The sequence below is a fragment of the Pseudorca crassidens genome (assembly GCF_039906515.1).
Source record: "Pseudorca crassidens isolate mPseCra1 chromosome 1 unlocalized genomic scaffold, mPseCra1.hap1 SUPER_1_unloc_8, whole genome shotgun sequence".
Classification (NCBI taxonomy): domain Eukaryota; kingdom Metazoa; phylum Chordata; class Mammalia; order Artiodactyla; family Delphinidae; genus Pseudorca; species Pseudorca crassidens.
Window position 1 is genome coordinate 889,801 of NW_027135945.1, and position 15,824 is coordinate 905,624.

Sequence of the window (15,824 nt, forward strand, 5' to 3'; positions counted from 1 at the left end):
GTAGCAGTGAAAGGATTGGTGATGTTCGGTGAGCAAATGCAGACCCTTTGTAGTCATATTGCATGGTACCCATTCCATGGTTCTCAACTCTCCAGGTTTAAGGGATTCTTCCTTCAGCTAAAACATGCATGTGGAACCCAGAGTATGATCCACCATGTGATCGGGAAACATGTTCAAATGTGTCTCAGTTTTCGTCCCCTGGTACTCGGGTGCAACATTCCAGACGCTTTACTAACACTCTCCCCACTTGGAGAGTCAGTGCCTTTAACCTCCTGTTTGGCCCAGTTTGCAATTTCTGCGGAAAATGAACAGGAATAGGGAGAACCAATGAGAGACTAGCTGGAGTTGTCTGGACGGGCAAATTTAACTCTCATTTCCCACCAGGAAGAGGAATTAACCAAAGGCTCAGCGAGCCATGCCGGAACCACACTAGGGCCTGAAGCAATCCTACGGTGTTGCGGCCAGCTCACAAGAAAGCGAGTTGAAGAAAGGAGCTCAGGGGCCCTGTAATTCACAAACCTGCAGAGTTATACATGACAGCTATCGTCCAAAAATATATTGAAGTAAGGCTGCCAAGAGGACTTGAAAGCGGGGCAGAATTGCAGGAAACCGATTTCAGGAGGTAGACTGGAATTGCATGTAAAGCATAGGAAAAGAGGCAGAACGTCCACAATGATGCACTTGGCCAAAAAGGGCGTATGCGTTTTTTCCTGAATATATTCAGGAAAAAACGCATACGAACTTTTTGGTCAACCAAGCAAGCTTGCAAAGGAAATCTGCACTACAATGAAGTCTCACTGCCCCCCGGTCAAAAGGGCCATCTGAAAAAAGTGTAAAATCCAGAAAGGCAGGACAGTCCATGGAGAACTGGGAGCCTTGTTATGCTGATGGGCGGGATGTAAATTGCCAACAGCCACTCTGCAGAAGTGTATGGTGTTTCCTGAAACATCTAAAAAACAAAGCAACAGAGCCTAGGGCACTTCCACTTATGGTCCTATAGCTTAGGGAAATTAAAATCAAAAAGACACAGCCACCCCAAAGTTTGGGACAGCTCTGTTTACAAGAACCTCCTTTACAGTACAAGTTCAATATCACAGAAAGCGAAAAATGGATAAAGAAGTTGTGGTACTAACGTACAATGCAATATCACTCAGCAATGAAATCTATGTCAGCAGGCCCATAGCAGCATAATGAGTGGATTCAGGTATGACGATTCTAAGTGAAATATGTCACACAGAAAATGAAACATCATAAGATATCACTAATACATGGAATGTAAACTTGGCTACACAGGAACTGAATTACAAAACAGAATAGGGTCTCAAATGTAGAAAACCAACTTATGCTTGCTTAAGGGGTAAGGTGAGTTGGGGTGCTGCATAAAACCAGAGATTGAAATTAGCACAGATACCTTTCCATAAGACAAATATGTAATAGACAAGAGCTACTGCTTGCTCAACGAAGTGGACTCAACACCCCATATTAAACGCCTAAGGATATACCTGACTAGTAAGAATCTTAAAACCTATTGATTTATATGTCTCCGAAAGAGAATCAAGTGTGTGTACAGCGGCATAAACGCAGCAGTGATAGGATTGGTGAGGTTCGGTGAGCAAATGCAGACCCTTTGAAGTCATATTGCATGGTACCCATTCCATGGTTCTCAACTCTCCATGTTTAAGGGATTCTTCCTTCAGCTAAAACATGCATGTGGAACCCAGAGTATGATCCACCGTGTGATCGGGAAACGTGTTCAAATGTGTCTCAGTTTTCGTCCCATGGTACTCGGGTGTAACATTCCAGACGCTTTACTAACACTCTCCCCACTTGGAAAGTCAGTGCCTTTAACCTCCTGTTTGGCCCAGTTTGCAATTTCTGCGGAAAATGAACAGGAATAGGGAGAACCAATGAGAGACTAACTGGAGGTGTCTGGACGGGTAAATTTAACTCTCATTTCCCACCAAGAAGAGGAATTAACCAAAGGCTCAGCGAGCCATGCCGGAACCACACTAGGGCCTGAAGCAATCCTGCGGTGTTGCGGCCAGCTCACAAGAAATCGAGTTGAAGAAAGGAGCTCAGGGACCCTGTAATTCACAAACCTACAGAGTTATACATGACAGCTATCGTCCAAAAATATATTGAAGTAAGGCTGCCAAGAGGACTTGAAAGCGGGGCAGAATTGCAGGCAACCGATTTCAAGAGGTAGACTGGAATTGCATGTAAAGCATAGGAAAAGAGGCAGAACGTCCACAATGATGCACTTGGCCAAAAAGGGCGTAGCGTTTTTTCCTGAATATATTCAGGAAAAAACGCATACGCCCTTTTTGGCCAACCAAGCAAGCTTGCAAAGGAAATCTGCACTACAATGAAGTCTCACTGCCCCCCGGTCAGAAGGGCCATCTGAAAAAAGTGTAAAACCCAGAAAGGCAAGACAGGCCATGGAGAACTGGGAGCCTTGTTATGCTGATGGGCGGGATGTAAATTGCCAACAGCCACTCTGGAGAAGTGTATGGTGTTTCCTGAAACATCTAAAAAAGAAAGCAACAGAGCCTAGGGCACTTCCACTTATGGTCCTATAGCTTAGGGAAATTAAAATCAAAAAGACACACCCACCCCAAAGTTTGGGACGGCTCTGTTTACAAGAACCTCGTTTCCGGTACAAGTTCAATATCGCAGAAAGCGAAAAATGGATAAAGAAGTTGTGGTGCTTACGTACAATGCAATATCACTCAGCAATGAAATGTATGTCATCAGGCCAGTAGCAGCATAATGAGTGGATTCAGGTACGATGATTCTAAGTGAAATAAGTCACACAGAAAAAGAAACATCATAAGATATCACTAATACATGGAATGTAAACTTGGCTACACAGGAACTGAATTACAAAACAGAATAGTGTCTCAAATGTAGAAAACCAACTTATGCTTGCTTAAGGGGAAAGGTGAGTTGGGGTGCTGCATAAAACCAGAGATTGAAATTAACACAGATACCTTTCCATAAGCCAAATATGTAATAGACAAGAGCTACTCCTTGCTCAACGAATTGGACTCAACACCCCATATTAAACGCCGACGAATATACCTGACTAGTAAGAATCTTAAAACCTATTGATTTATATGTCTCCGAAAGAGAATCAAGTGTGTGTACAGCGGCATAAACGCAACAGTGATAGGATTGGTGAGGTTCAGTGAGCAAATGCAGACCCTTTGAAGTCATATTGCATGGTACCCATTCCATGGGTCTCAACTCTCCAGGTTTAAGGGATTCTTCTTTCAGCTAAAACATTTATGTGGAACCCAGAGTATGATCCACCGTGTGATCGGGAAACATGTTCAAATGTGTCTCAGTTTTCGTCCCCTGGTACTCGGGTGCAACATTCCAGACGCTTTACTAACACTCTCCCCACTTGGAGAGTCAGTGCCTTTAACCTCCTGTTTGGCCCAGTTTGCAATTTCTGCGGAAAATGAACAGGAATAGGGAGAACACATGAGAGACTAGCTGGAGGTGTCTGGACGGGCAAATTTAACTGTCATTTCCCACCAGGAAGAGGAATTAACCAAAGGCTCAGCGAGCCATGCCGGAACCACACTAGGGCCTGAAGCAATCCTGCGGTGTTGCGGCCAGCTCACAAGAACGCGAGTTGAAGAAAGGAGCTCAGGGGCCCTGTAATTCACAAACCTGCAGAGTTATACATGACAGCTATCATCCAAAAATATATTGAAGTAAGGCTGCCAAGAGGACTTGAAAGCGGGGCCGAATTGCAGGAAACCGATTTCAGGAGGTAGACTGGAATTGCATGTAAAGCATAGGAAAAGAGGCAGAACGTCCACAATGATGCACTTGGCCAAAAAGGGCGTATGCGTTTTTTCCTGAATATATTCAGGAAAAAACGCATATGCCCTTTTTGGCCACCCAAGCAAGCTTGCAAAGGAAATCTGCACTACAATGAAGTCTCACTGCCCCCCGGTCAAAAGGGCCATCTGAAAAAAGTGTAAAATCCAGAAAGGCAAGACAGGCCATGGAGAACTGAGAGCCTTCTTATGCTGATGGGCGGGATGTAAATTACCAACAGCCACTCTGGAGAAGTGTATGGTGTTTCCTGAAACATCTAAAAAACAAAGCAACAGAGCCTAGGGCACTTCCACTTATGGTCCTATAGCTTAGGGAAATTAAAATCAAAAAGACACAGCCACCCCAAAGTTTGAGACAGCTCGGTTTACAAGAACCTCGTTTACGGTACAAGTTCAATATCGCAGAAAGCGAAAAATGGATAAAGAAGTTGTGGTACTTACGTACAATGCAATATCACTCAGCAATGAAATCTATGTCATCAGGCCAGTAGCAGCATAATGAGTGGATTCAGGTACGATGATTCTAAGTGAAATAAGTCACACAGAAAAAGAAACATCATAAGATATCACTAATACACGGAATGTAAACTTGGCTACACAGGAACTGAATTACAAAACAGAATAGGGTCTCAAATGTAGAAAACCAACTTATGCTTGCTTAAGGGGAAAGGTGAGTTGGGGTGCTGCATAAAACCAGAGATTGAAATTAGCACAGATACCTTTCCATAAGCCAAATATGTAATAGACAAGAGCTACTGCTTGCTCAACGAAGTGGACTCAACACCCCATATTAAACGCCTAAGAATATACCTGACTAGTAAGAATCTTAAAACCTATGGATTTATATGTCTCCGAAAGAGAATCAAGTGTGTGTACAGCGGCATAAACGCAGCAGTGATAAGATTGGTGAGGTTCGGTGAGCAAATGCAGACCCTTTGAAGTCATATTGCATGGTACCCATTCCATGGTTCTCAACTCTCCAGGTTTAAGGGATTCTTCCTTCAGCTAAAACATGCATGTGGAACCCAGACTATGATCCACCGAGTGATCGGGAAACGTGTTCAAATGTGTCTCAGGTTTCTTCCCCTTGTACTCGGGTGCAACATTCCAGACGCTTTACTAACACTCTCCCCACTTGGAGAGTCAGTGCCTTTAACCTCCTGTTTGGCCCAGTTTGCAATTTCTGCGGAAAATGAACAGGAATAGGGAGAACCAATGAGAGACTAGCTGGAGGTCTCTGGACGGGCAAATTTAACTCTCATTTCCCACAAGGAAGAGGAATTAACCAAAGGCTCAGCGTGCCATGCCGGTACCACACTAGGGCCTGAAGCAATCCTGCAGTGTTGCGGCCAGCTCACAAGAAAGCGAGTTGAAGAAAGGAGCTCAGGGACCCTGTAATTCACAAACCTGCAGAGTTATAAATGAAAGCTATCGTCCAAAAATATATTGAAGTAAGGCTGCCAAGAGGACTTGAAAGTGGGGCAGAATTGCAGGAAACCGATTTCAGGAGGTAGACTGGAATTGCATGTAAAGCATAGGAAAAGAGGCAGAACGTCCACAATGATGCACTTGGCCAAAAAGGGCGTATGCGTTTTTTCCTGAATATATTCAGGAAAAAACGCATATGCACTTTTTGGCCAACCAAGCAAGCTTGCAAAGGAAATCTGCACTACAATGAAGTCTCACAGCTCCCCGGTCAAAAGGGCCATCTGAAAAAAGTGTAAAATCCAGAAAGGCAGGACAGGCCATGGAGAACTGGGAGTTTTGTTATGCCAATGGGCGTGATGTAAATTGCCAACAGCCACTCTGGAGAAGTGTATGGAGTTTCCTGAAACATCTAAAAAACAAAGCAACAGAGCCTAGGGCACTTCCACTTATGGTCCTATAGCTTAGGGAAATTAAAATCAAAAAGACACAGCCACCCCAAAGTTTGGGACGGCTCTGTTTACAAAAACCTCATTTACGGTACAAGTTCAATATCGCAGAAAGCGAAAAATGGATAAAGAAGTTGTGGTACTTACGTACAATGCAATATCACTCAGCAATGAAATGTATGTCATCAGGCCAGTAGCAGCATAATGAGTGGATTCAGGTACGATGATTCTAAGTGAAATAAGTCACACAGAAAAAGAAACATCATAAGATATCACTAATACACGGAATGTAAGCTTGGCTACACAGGAACTGAATTACAAAACAGAACAGGGTCTCAAATGTAGAAAACCAACTTATGCTTGCTTAAGGGGAAAGGTGAGTTGGGGTGCTGCATAAATCCAGAGATTGAAATTAGCACAGATACCTTTCCATAAGCCAAATATGTAATAGACAAGAGCTACTGCTTGCTCAACGAAGTGGACTCAACACCCCATATTAAACGCCTAAGAATATACCTGACTAGTAAGAATCTTAAAACCTATGGATTTATATGTCTCCGAAAGAGAATCTAGCGTGTGTACAGCGGCATAAACGCAGCAGTGATAGGATTGGTGATGTTCGGTGAGCAAATGCAGACCCTTTGAAGTCATATTGCATGGTACCCATTCCATGGTTCTCAACTCTCCAGGTTTAAGGGATTCTTCCTTCAGCTAAAACATGCATGTGGAACCCAGAGTATGATCCACCATGTGATCGGGAAACATGTTCAAATGTGTCTCAGTTTTCGTCCCCTGGTACTCGGGTGCAACATTCCAGACGCTTTACTAACACTCTCCCCACTTGGAGAGTCAGTGCCTTTAACCTCCTGTTTGGCCCAGTTTGCAATTTCTGCGGAAAATGAACAGGAATAGGGAGAACCAATGATAGACTAGCTGGAGGTGTCTGGACGGGCAAATTTAACTCTCATTTCCCACCAAGAAGAGGAATTAACCAAAGGCTCAGCGAGCCATGCCGGAACCACACTAGGGCCTGAAGCAATCCTACGGTGTTGCGGCCAGCTCACAAGAAAGCGAGTTGAAGAAAGGAGCTCAGGGGCCCTGTAATTCACAAACCTGCAGAGTTATACATGACAGCTATCGTCCAAAAATATATTGAAGTAAGGCTGCCAAGAGGACTTGAAAGCGGGGCAGAATTGCAGGAAACCGATTTCAGGAGGTAGACTGGAATTGCATGTAAAGCATAGGAAAAGAGGCAGAACGTCCACAATGATGCACTTGGCCAAAAAGGGCGTATGCGTTTTTTCCTGAATATATTCAGGAAAAAACGCATACGAACTTTTTGGCCAACCAAGCAAGCTTGCAAAGGAAATCTGCACTACAATGAAGTCTCACTGCCCCCCGGTCAAAAGGGCCATCTGAAAAAAGTGTAAAATCCAGAAAGGCAGGACAGTCCATGGAGCACTGGGAGCCTTGTTATGCTGATGGGCGTGATGTAAATTGCCAACAGCCACTCTGCAGAAGTGTATGGTGTTTCCTGAAACATCTAAAAAACAAAGCAACAGAGCCTAGGGCACTTCCACTTATGGTCCTATAGCTTAGGGAAATTAAAATAAAAAAGACACAGCCACCCCAAAGTTTGGGACGGCTCTGTTTACAAGAACCTCGTTTACGGTACAAGTTCAATATCGCAGAAAGCGAAAAATGGATAAAGAAGTTGTGGTACTAACGTACAATGCAATATCACTCAGCAATGAAATCTCTTTCATCAGGCTCATAGCAACATAATGAGTGGATTCAGGTACGATGATTCTAAGTGAAATACGTCACACAGAAAAAGAAACATCATAAGATATCACTAATACACGGAATGTAAACTTGGCTACACAGGAACTGAATTACAAAACAGAATAGGGTCTCAAATGTAGAAAACCAACTTATGCTTGCTTAAGGGGAAAGGTGAGTTGGGGTGCTGCATAAAACCAGAGATTGAAATTAGCACAGATACCTTTCCATAAGCCAAATATGTAATAGACAAGAGCTACTTCTTGCTCAACGAAGTGGACTCAACACCCCATATTAAACGCCTAAGAATATACCTGACTAGTAAGAATCTTAAAACTTATGTATTTATATGTCTCCGAAAGAGAATCAAGCATGTGTACAGCGGCATAAACGCAGCAGTGATAGGATTGGTGAGGTTCGGTGAGCAAATGCAGACCCTTTGAAGTCATATTGCATGGTACCCATTCCATGGGTCTCAACTCTCCAGGTTTAAGGGATTCTTCCTTCAGCTAAAACATGCATGTGGAACCCAGAGTATGATCCACCGTGTGATCGGGAAACGTGTTCAAATGTGTCTCAGTTTTCGTCCCCTGGTACTCGGGTGCAACATTCCAGACGCTTTACTAACACTCTCCCCACTTGGAGAGTCAGTGCCTTTAACCTCCTGTTTGGCCCAGTTTGCAATTTCTGCGGAAAATGAACAGGAATAGGGAGAACCAATGAGAGACTAGCTGGAGGTGTCTGGACGGGTAAATTTAACTCTCATTTCCCACCAAGAAGAGGAATTAACCAAAGGCTCAGCGAGCCATGCCGGAACCACACTAGGGCCTGAAGCAATCCTGCGGTGTTGCGGCCAGCTCACAAGAAAGCGAGTTGAAGAAAGGAGCTCAGGGGCCCTGTAATTCACAAACCTGCAGAGTTATAAATGACAGCTATCGTCCAAAAATATATTGAAGTAAGGCTGCCAAGAGGACTTGAAAGTGGGGCAGAATTGCAGGAAACCGATTTCAGGAGGTAGACTGGAATTGCATGTAAAGCATAGGAAAACAGGCAGAACGTCCACAATGATGCACTTGGCCAAAAAGGGCGTAGCGTTTTTTCCTGAATATATTCAGGAAAAAACGCATACGAACTTTTTGGCCAACCAAGCAAGCTTGCAAAGGAAATCTGCACTACAATGAAGTCTCACTGCCCCCCGGTCAGAAGGGCCATCTGAAAAAAGTGTAAAACCCAGAAAGGCAGGACAGGCCATGGAGAACTGGGAGCCTTGTTATGCTGATGGGCGGGATGTAAATTGCCAACAGCCACTCTGGAGAAGTGTATGGTGTTTCCTGAAACATCTAAAAAACAAAGCAACAGAGCCTAGGGCACTTCCACTTATGGTCCTATAGCTTAGGGAAATTAAAATCAAAAAGACACAGCCACCCCAAAGTCTGGGACGGCTCTGTTTACAAGAAGCTCTTTTACGGTACAAGTTCAATATCGCAGAAAGCGAAAAATGGATAAAGTAGTTGTGGTACTTACGTACAATGCAATATCACTCAGCAATGAAATGTATGTGATCAGGCCAGTAACAGCATAATGAGTGGATTCAGGTACGATGATTCTAAGTGAAATAAGTCACACAGAAAAAGAAACATCATAAGATATCACTAATACACGGAATGTAAGCTTTTCTACACAGGAACTGAATTACAAAACAGAACAGGGTCTCAAATGTAGAAAACCAACTTATGCTTGCTTAAGGGGAAACGTGAGTTGGGGTGCTGCATAAAACCAGAGATTGAAATTAGCACAGATACCTTTCCATAAGCCAAATATGTAATAGACAAGAGCTACTGCTTGCTCAACGAAGTGGACTCAACACCCCATATTAAACGCCTAAGAGTATACCTGACTAGTAAGAATCTTAAAACCTATGGATTTATATGTCTCCGAAAGAGAATCTAGCGTGTGTACAGCGGCATAAACGCAGCAGTGATAGGATTGGTGGTGTTCGGTGAGCAAATGCAGACCCTTTGAAGTCATATTGCATGGTACCCATTCCATGGTTCTCAACTCTCCAGGTTTAAGGGATTCTTCCTTCAGCTAAAACATGCATGTGGAACCCAGAGTATGATCCACCATGTGATCGGGAAACATGTTCAAATGTGTCTCAGTTTTCGTCCCCTGGTACTCGGGTGCAACATTCCAGACGCTTTACTAACACTCTCCCCACTTGGAGAGTCAGTGCCTTTAACCTCCTGTTTGGCCCAGTTTGCAATTTCTGCAGAAAATGAACAGGAATAGGGAGAACCAATGAGAGACTAGCTGGAGGTGTCTGGATGGGCAAATTTAACTCTCATTTCCCACCAGGAAGAGGAATTAACCAAAGGCTCAGCGAGCCATGCCGGAACCACACTAGGTCCTGAAGCAATCCTGCGGTGTTGCGGCCAGCTCACAAGAATGCGAGTTGAAGAAAGGAGCTCAGGGGCCCTGTAATTCACAAACCTGCAGAGTTATACATGACAGCTATCATCCAAAAATATATTGAAGTAAGCCTGCCAAGAGGACTTGAAAGCGGGGCAGAATTGCAGGAAACCGATTTCAGGAGGTAGACTGGAATTGCATGTAAAGCATAGGAAAAGAGGCAGAACGTCCACAATGATGCACTTGGCCAAAAAGGGCGTATGCGTTTTTTCCTGAATATATTCAGGAAAAAACGCATACGAACTTTTTGGCCAACCAAGCAAGCTTGCAAAGGAAATCTGCACTACAATGAAGTCTCACTGCCCCCCGGTCAGAAGGGCCATCTGAAAAAAGTGTAAAACCCAGAAAGGCAGGACAGTCCATGGAGAACTGGGAGCCTTGTTATGCTGATGGGCGGGATGTAAATTGCCAACAGCCACTCTGCAGAAGTGTATGGTGTTTCCTGAAACATCTAAAAAACAAAGCAACAGAGCCTAGGGCACTTCCACTTATGGTCCTATAGCTTAGGGAAATTAAAATCAAAAAGACACAGCCACCCCAAAGTTTGGGACAGCTCTGTTTACAAGAACCTCGTTTACGGTACAAGTTCAATATCACAGAAAGCGAAAAATGGATAAAGAAGTTGTGGTACTAACGTACAATGCAATATCACTCAGCAATGAAATCTATGTCATCAGGCCCATAGCAGCATAATGAGTGGATTCAGGTACGATGATTCTAAGTGAAATATGTCACACAGAAAAAGAAACATCATAAGATATCACTAATACACGTAATGTAAACTTGGCTACACAGGAACTGAATTACAAAACAGAACAGGGTCTCAAATGTAGAAAACCAACTTATGCTTGCTTAAGGGGAAAGGTGAGTTGGGGTGCTGCATAAAACCAGAGATTGAAATTAGCACAGATACCTTTCCATAAGCCAAATATGTAATAGACAAGAGCTACTGCTTGCTCAACGAAGTGGACTCAACACCCCATATTAAACGCCTAAGAATATACCTGATTAGTAAGAATCTTAAAACCTATGGATTTATATGTCTCCGAAAGAGAATCTAGCATGTGTACAGCGGCATAAACGCAGCAGTGAAAGGATTGGTGAGGTTCGGTGAGCAAATGAAGACCCTTTGAAGTCATATTGCATGGTACCCATTCCATGGTTCTCAACTCTCCAGGTTTAAGGGATTCTTCCTTCAGCTAAAACATGCATGTGGAACCCAGAGTATGATCCAACGTGTGATCGGGAAACGTGTTCAAATGTGTCTCAGTTTTCGTCCCCTGGTACTCGGGTGCAACATTCCAGAAGCTTTACTAACACTCTCCCCACTTGGAGAGTCAGTGCCTTTAACCTCCTGTTTGGCCCAGTTTGCAATTTCTGCAGAAAAGGAACAGGAATAGGGAGAACCAATGAGAGACTAGCTGGAGGTGTCTGGACGGGCAAATTTAACTCTCATTTCCCACCAGGAAGAGGAATTAACCAAAGGCTCAACGTGCCATGCCAGTACCACACTAGGGCCTGAAGCAATCCTGCAGTGTTGCGGCCAGCTCACAAGAAAACGAGTTGAAGAAAGGAGCTCAGGGGCACTGTAATTCACAAACCTGCAGAGTTATACATGACAGCTATCGTCCAAAAATATATTGAAGTAAGGCTGCCAAGAGGACTTGAAAGCGGGGCAGAATTGCAGGAAACCGATTTCAGGAGGTAGACTGGAATTGCATGTAAAGCATAGGAAAAGAGGCAGAACGTCCACAATGATGCACTTGGCCAAAAAGGGCGTAGCGTTTTTTCCTGAATATATTCAGGAAAAAACGCATACGCCCTTTTTGGCCAACCAAGCAAGCTTGCAAAGGAAATCTGCACTACAATGAAGTCTCACTGCCCCCCGGTCAGAAGGGCCATCTGAAAAAAGTGTAAAACCCAGAAAGGCAGGACAGGCCATGGAGAACTGGGAGCCTTGTTATGCTGATGGGTGGGATGTAAATTGCCAACAGCCACTCTGGAGAAGTGTATGGTGTTTCCTGAAACATCTAAAAAACAAAGCAACAGAGCCTAGGGCACTTCCACTTATGGTCCTATAGCTTAGGGAAATTAAAATCAAAAAGACACACCCACCCCAAAGTTTGGAACGGCTCTGTTTACAAGAAGCTCTTTTACGGTACAAGTTCAATATCGCAGAAAGCGAAAAATGGATAAAGAAGTTGTGGTACTTACGTACAATGCAATATCACTCAGCAATGAAATGTATGTCATCAGGCCAGTAGCAGCATAATGAGTGGATTCAGGTACGATGATTCTAAGTGAAATAAGTCACACAGAAAAAGAAACATCATAAGATATCACTAATACATGGAATGTAAACTTGGCTACACAGGAACTGAATTACAAAACAGAATAGTGTCTCAAATGTAGAAAACCAACTTATGCTTGCTTAAGGGGAAAGGTGAGTTGGGGTGCTGCATAAAACCAGAGATTGAAATTAACACAGATACCTTTCCATAAGCCAAATATGTAATAGACAAGAGCTACTCCTTGCTCAACGAAGTGGACTCAACACCCCATATTAAACGCTTACGAATATACCAGACTAGTAAGAATCTTAAAACCTATGGATTTATATGTCTCCGAAAGAGAATCAAGCGTGTGTACAGTGGCATAAACGTAGCAGTGAAAGGATTGGTGAGGTTCGGTGAGCAAATGAAGACCCTTTGAAGTCATATTGCATGGTACCCATTCCACGGTTCTCAACTCTCCAGGTTTAAGGGATTCTTCCTTCAGCTAAAACATGCATGTGGAACCCAGAGTATGATCCAACGTGTGATCGGGAAACGTGTTCAAATGTGTCTCAGTTTTCGTCCCCTGGTACTCGGGTGCAACATTCCAGACGCTTTACTAACACTCTCCCCACTTGGAGAGTCAGTGCCTTTAACCTCCTGTTTGGCCCAGTTTGCAATTTCTGCAGAAAATGAACAGGAATAGGGAGAACCAATGAGAGACTAGCTGGAGGTGTCTGGACGGGCAAATTTAACTCTCATTTCCCACCAGGAAGAGGAATTAACCAAAGGCTCAGTGTGCCATGCCACTACCACACTAGGGCCTGAAGCAATCCTGCAGTGTTGTGGCCAGCTCACAAGAAAGCGAGTTGAAGAAAGGAGCTCAGGGGCACTGTAATTCACAAACCTGCAGAGTTATAAATGACAGCTATCATCCAAAAATATATTGAAGTAAGGCTGCCAAGAGGACTTGAATGCGGGGCAGAATTGCAGGAAACCGATTTCAGGAGGTAGACTGGAATTGCATGTAAAGCATAGGAAAAGAGGCAGAACGTCCACAATGATGCACTTGGACAAAAAGGGCGTATGCGTTTTTTCCTGAATATATTCAGGAAAAAACGCATACGCCCTTTTTGGCCAACGAAGCAAGCTTGCAAATGAAATCTGCACTACAATGAAGTCTCACTGCCCCACGGTCAGAAGGGCCATCTGAAAAAAGTGTAAAACCCAGAAAGGCAGGACAGGCCATGGAGAACTGGGAGTTTTGTTATGCCAATGGGTGTGATGTAAATTGCCAACAGCCACTCTGGAGAAGTGTATGGTGTTTCCTGAAACATCTAAAAAACAAAGCAACGGAGCCTAGGGCACTTCCACTTATGGTCCTATAGCTTAGGGAAATTAAAATCAAAAAGACACAGCCACCCCAAAGTTTGGGATGGCTCTGTTTACAAAAACCTCATTTACGGTACAAGTTCAATATCGCAGAAAGCGAAAAATGGATAAAGAAGTTGTGGTACTTACGTACAATGCAATATCACTCAGCAATGAAATCTATGTCATCAGGCCAGTAGCAGCATAATGAGTGGATTCAGGTACGATGATTCTAAGTGAAATAAGTCACACAGAAAAAGAAACATCATAAGATATCACTAATACACAGAATGTAAACTTGTCTACATAGGAACTGAATTACAAAACAGAATAGGGTCTCAAATGTAGAAAACCAACTTATGCTTGCTTAAGGGGAAAGGTGAGTTGGGGTGCTGCATAAAACCAGAGATGGAAATTAGCACAGATACCTTTCCATAAGACAAATATGTAATAGACAAGAGCTACTGCTTGCTCAACGAAGTGGACTCAACACCCCATATTAAACGCCTAAGAATATACCTGACTAGTAAGAATCTTAAAACCTATGGATTTATATGTCTCCGAAAGAGAATCAAGCGTGTGTACAGCGGCATAAACGCAGCAGTGATAGGATTGGTGAGGTTCGGTGAGCAAATGCAGACCCTTTGAAGTCATATTGCATGGTACCCATTCCATGGTTCTCAACTCTCCAGGTTTAAGGGATTCTTCCTTCAGCAAAAACATGCATGTGGAACCCAGAGTATGATCCACCGTGTGATCGGGAAACATGTTCAAATGTGTCTCAGTTTTCGTCCCCTGGTACTCGGGTGCAACATTCCAGACGCTTTACTAACACTCTCCCCACTTGGAGAGTCAGTGCCTTTAACCTCCTGTTTGGCCCAGTTTGCAATTTCTGCGGAAAATGAACAGGAATAGGGAGAACCAATGAGAGACTAGCTGGAGGTGTCTGGACGGGCAAATTTAACTCTCATTTCCCACCAGGAAGAGGAATTAACCAAAGGCTCAGCGTGCCATGCCGGTACCACACTAGGGCCTGAAGCAATCCTGCAGTGTTGCGGCCTGCTCACAAGAAAGCGAGTTGAAGAAAGGAGCTCAGGGACCCTGTAATTCACAAACCTGCAGAGTTATACATGACAGCTATCGTCCAAAAATATTTTGAAGTAAGGCTGCCAAGAGGACTTGAAAGCGGGGCAGAATTGCAGGAAACCGATTTCAGGAGGTAGACTGGAATTGCATGTAAAGCATAGGAAAGAGGCAGAACGTCCACAATGATGCACTTGGCCAAAAAGTGCGTATGCGTTTTTTCCTGAATATATTCAGGAAAAAACGCATATGCACTTTTTGGCCAACCAAGCAAGCTTGCAAAGGAAATCTGCACTACAATGAAGTCTCACAGCTCCCCGGTCAAAAGGGCCATCTGAAAAAAGTGTAAAATCCAGAAAGGCAGGACAGGCCATGGAGAACTGGGAGTTTTGTTATGCCAATGGGCGTGATGTAAATTGCCAACAGCCACTCTGGAGAAGTGTATGGTGTTTCCTGAAACATCTAAAAAACAAAGCAACAGAGCCTAGGGCACTTCCACTTATGGTCCTATAGCTTAGGGAAATTAAAATCAAAAAGACACAGCCACCCCAAAGTTTGGGACGGCTCTGTTTACAAAAACCTCATTTACGGTACAAGTTCAATATCGCAGAAAGCGAAAAATGGATAAAGAAGTTGTGGTACTTACGTACAATGCAATATCACTCAGCAATGAAATGTATGTCATCAGGCCAGTACAGCATAATGAGTGGATTCAGGTACGATGATTCTAAGTGAAATAAGTCACACAGAAAAAGAAACATCATAAGATATCACTAATACACGGAATGTAAGCTTGGCTACACAGGAACTGAATTACAAAACAGAACAGGGTCTCAAATGTAGAAAACCAACTTATGCTTGCTTAAGGGGAAAGGTGAGTTGGGGTGCTGCATAAAACCAGAGATTGAAATTAGCACAGATACCTTTCCATAAGCCAAATATGTAATAGACAAGAGCTACTGCTTGCTCAACGAAGTGGACTCAACACCCCATATTAAACGCCTAAGAATATACCTGACTAGTAAGAATCTTAAAACCTATGGATTTATATGTCTCCGAAAGAGAATCTAGCGTGTGTACAGCGGCATAAACGCAGCAGTGATAGGATTGGTGATGTTCGG

General features: G+C 43.6%; 1 long non-coding RNA gene across 1 annotated transcript in view; it reads right to left on the bottom strand.

The window, feature by feature from the left end:
• Window positions 1-1,174: 1,174 nt before the first annotated feature.
• The window catches only part of LOC137217940 (uncharacterized), a 145,388-nt gene continuing 130,738 nt past the window's right edge, over window positions 1,175-15,824 (bottom strand). The window contains exon 3 of the long non-coding RNA XR_010940339.1: window positions 1,175-1,215. This is a non-coding gene — a long non-coding RNA (uncharacterized lncRNA). The remainder of the gene's footprint in view (window positions 1,216-15,824) is intronic.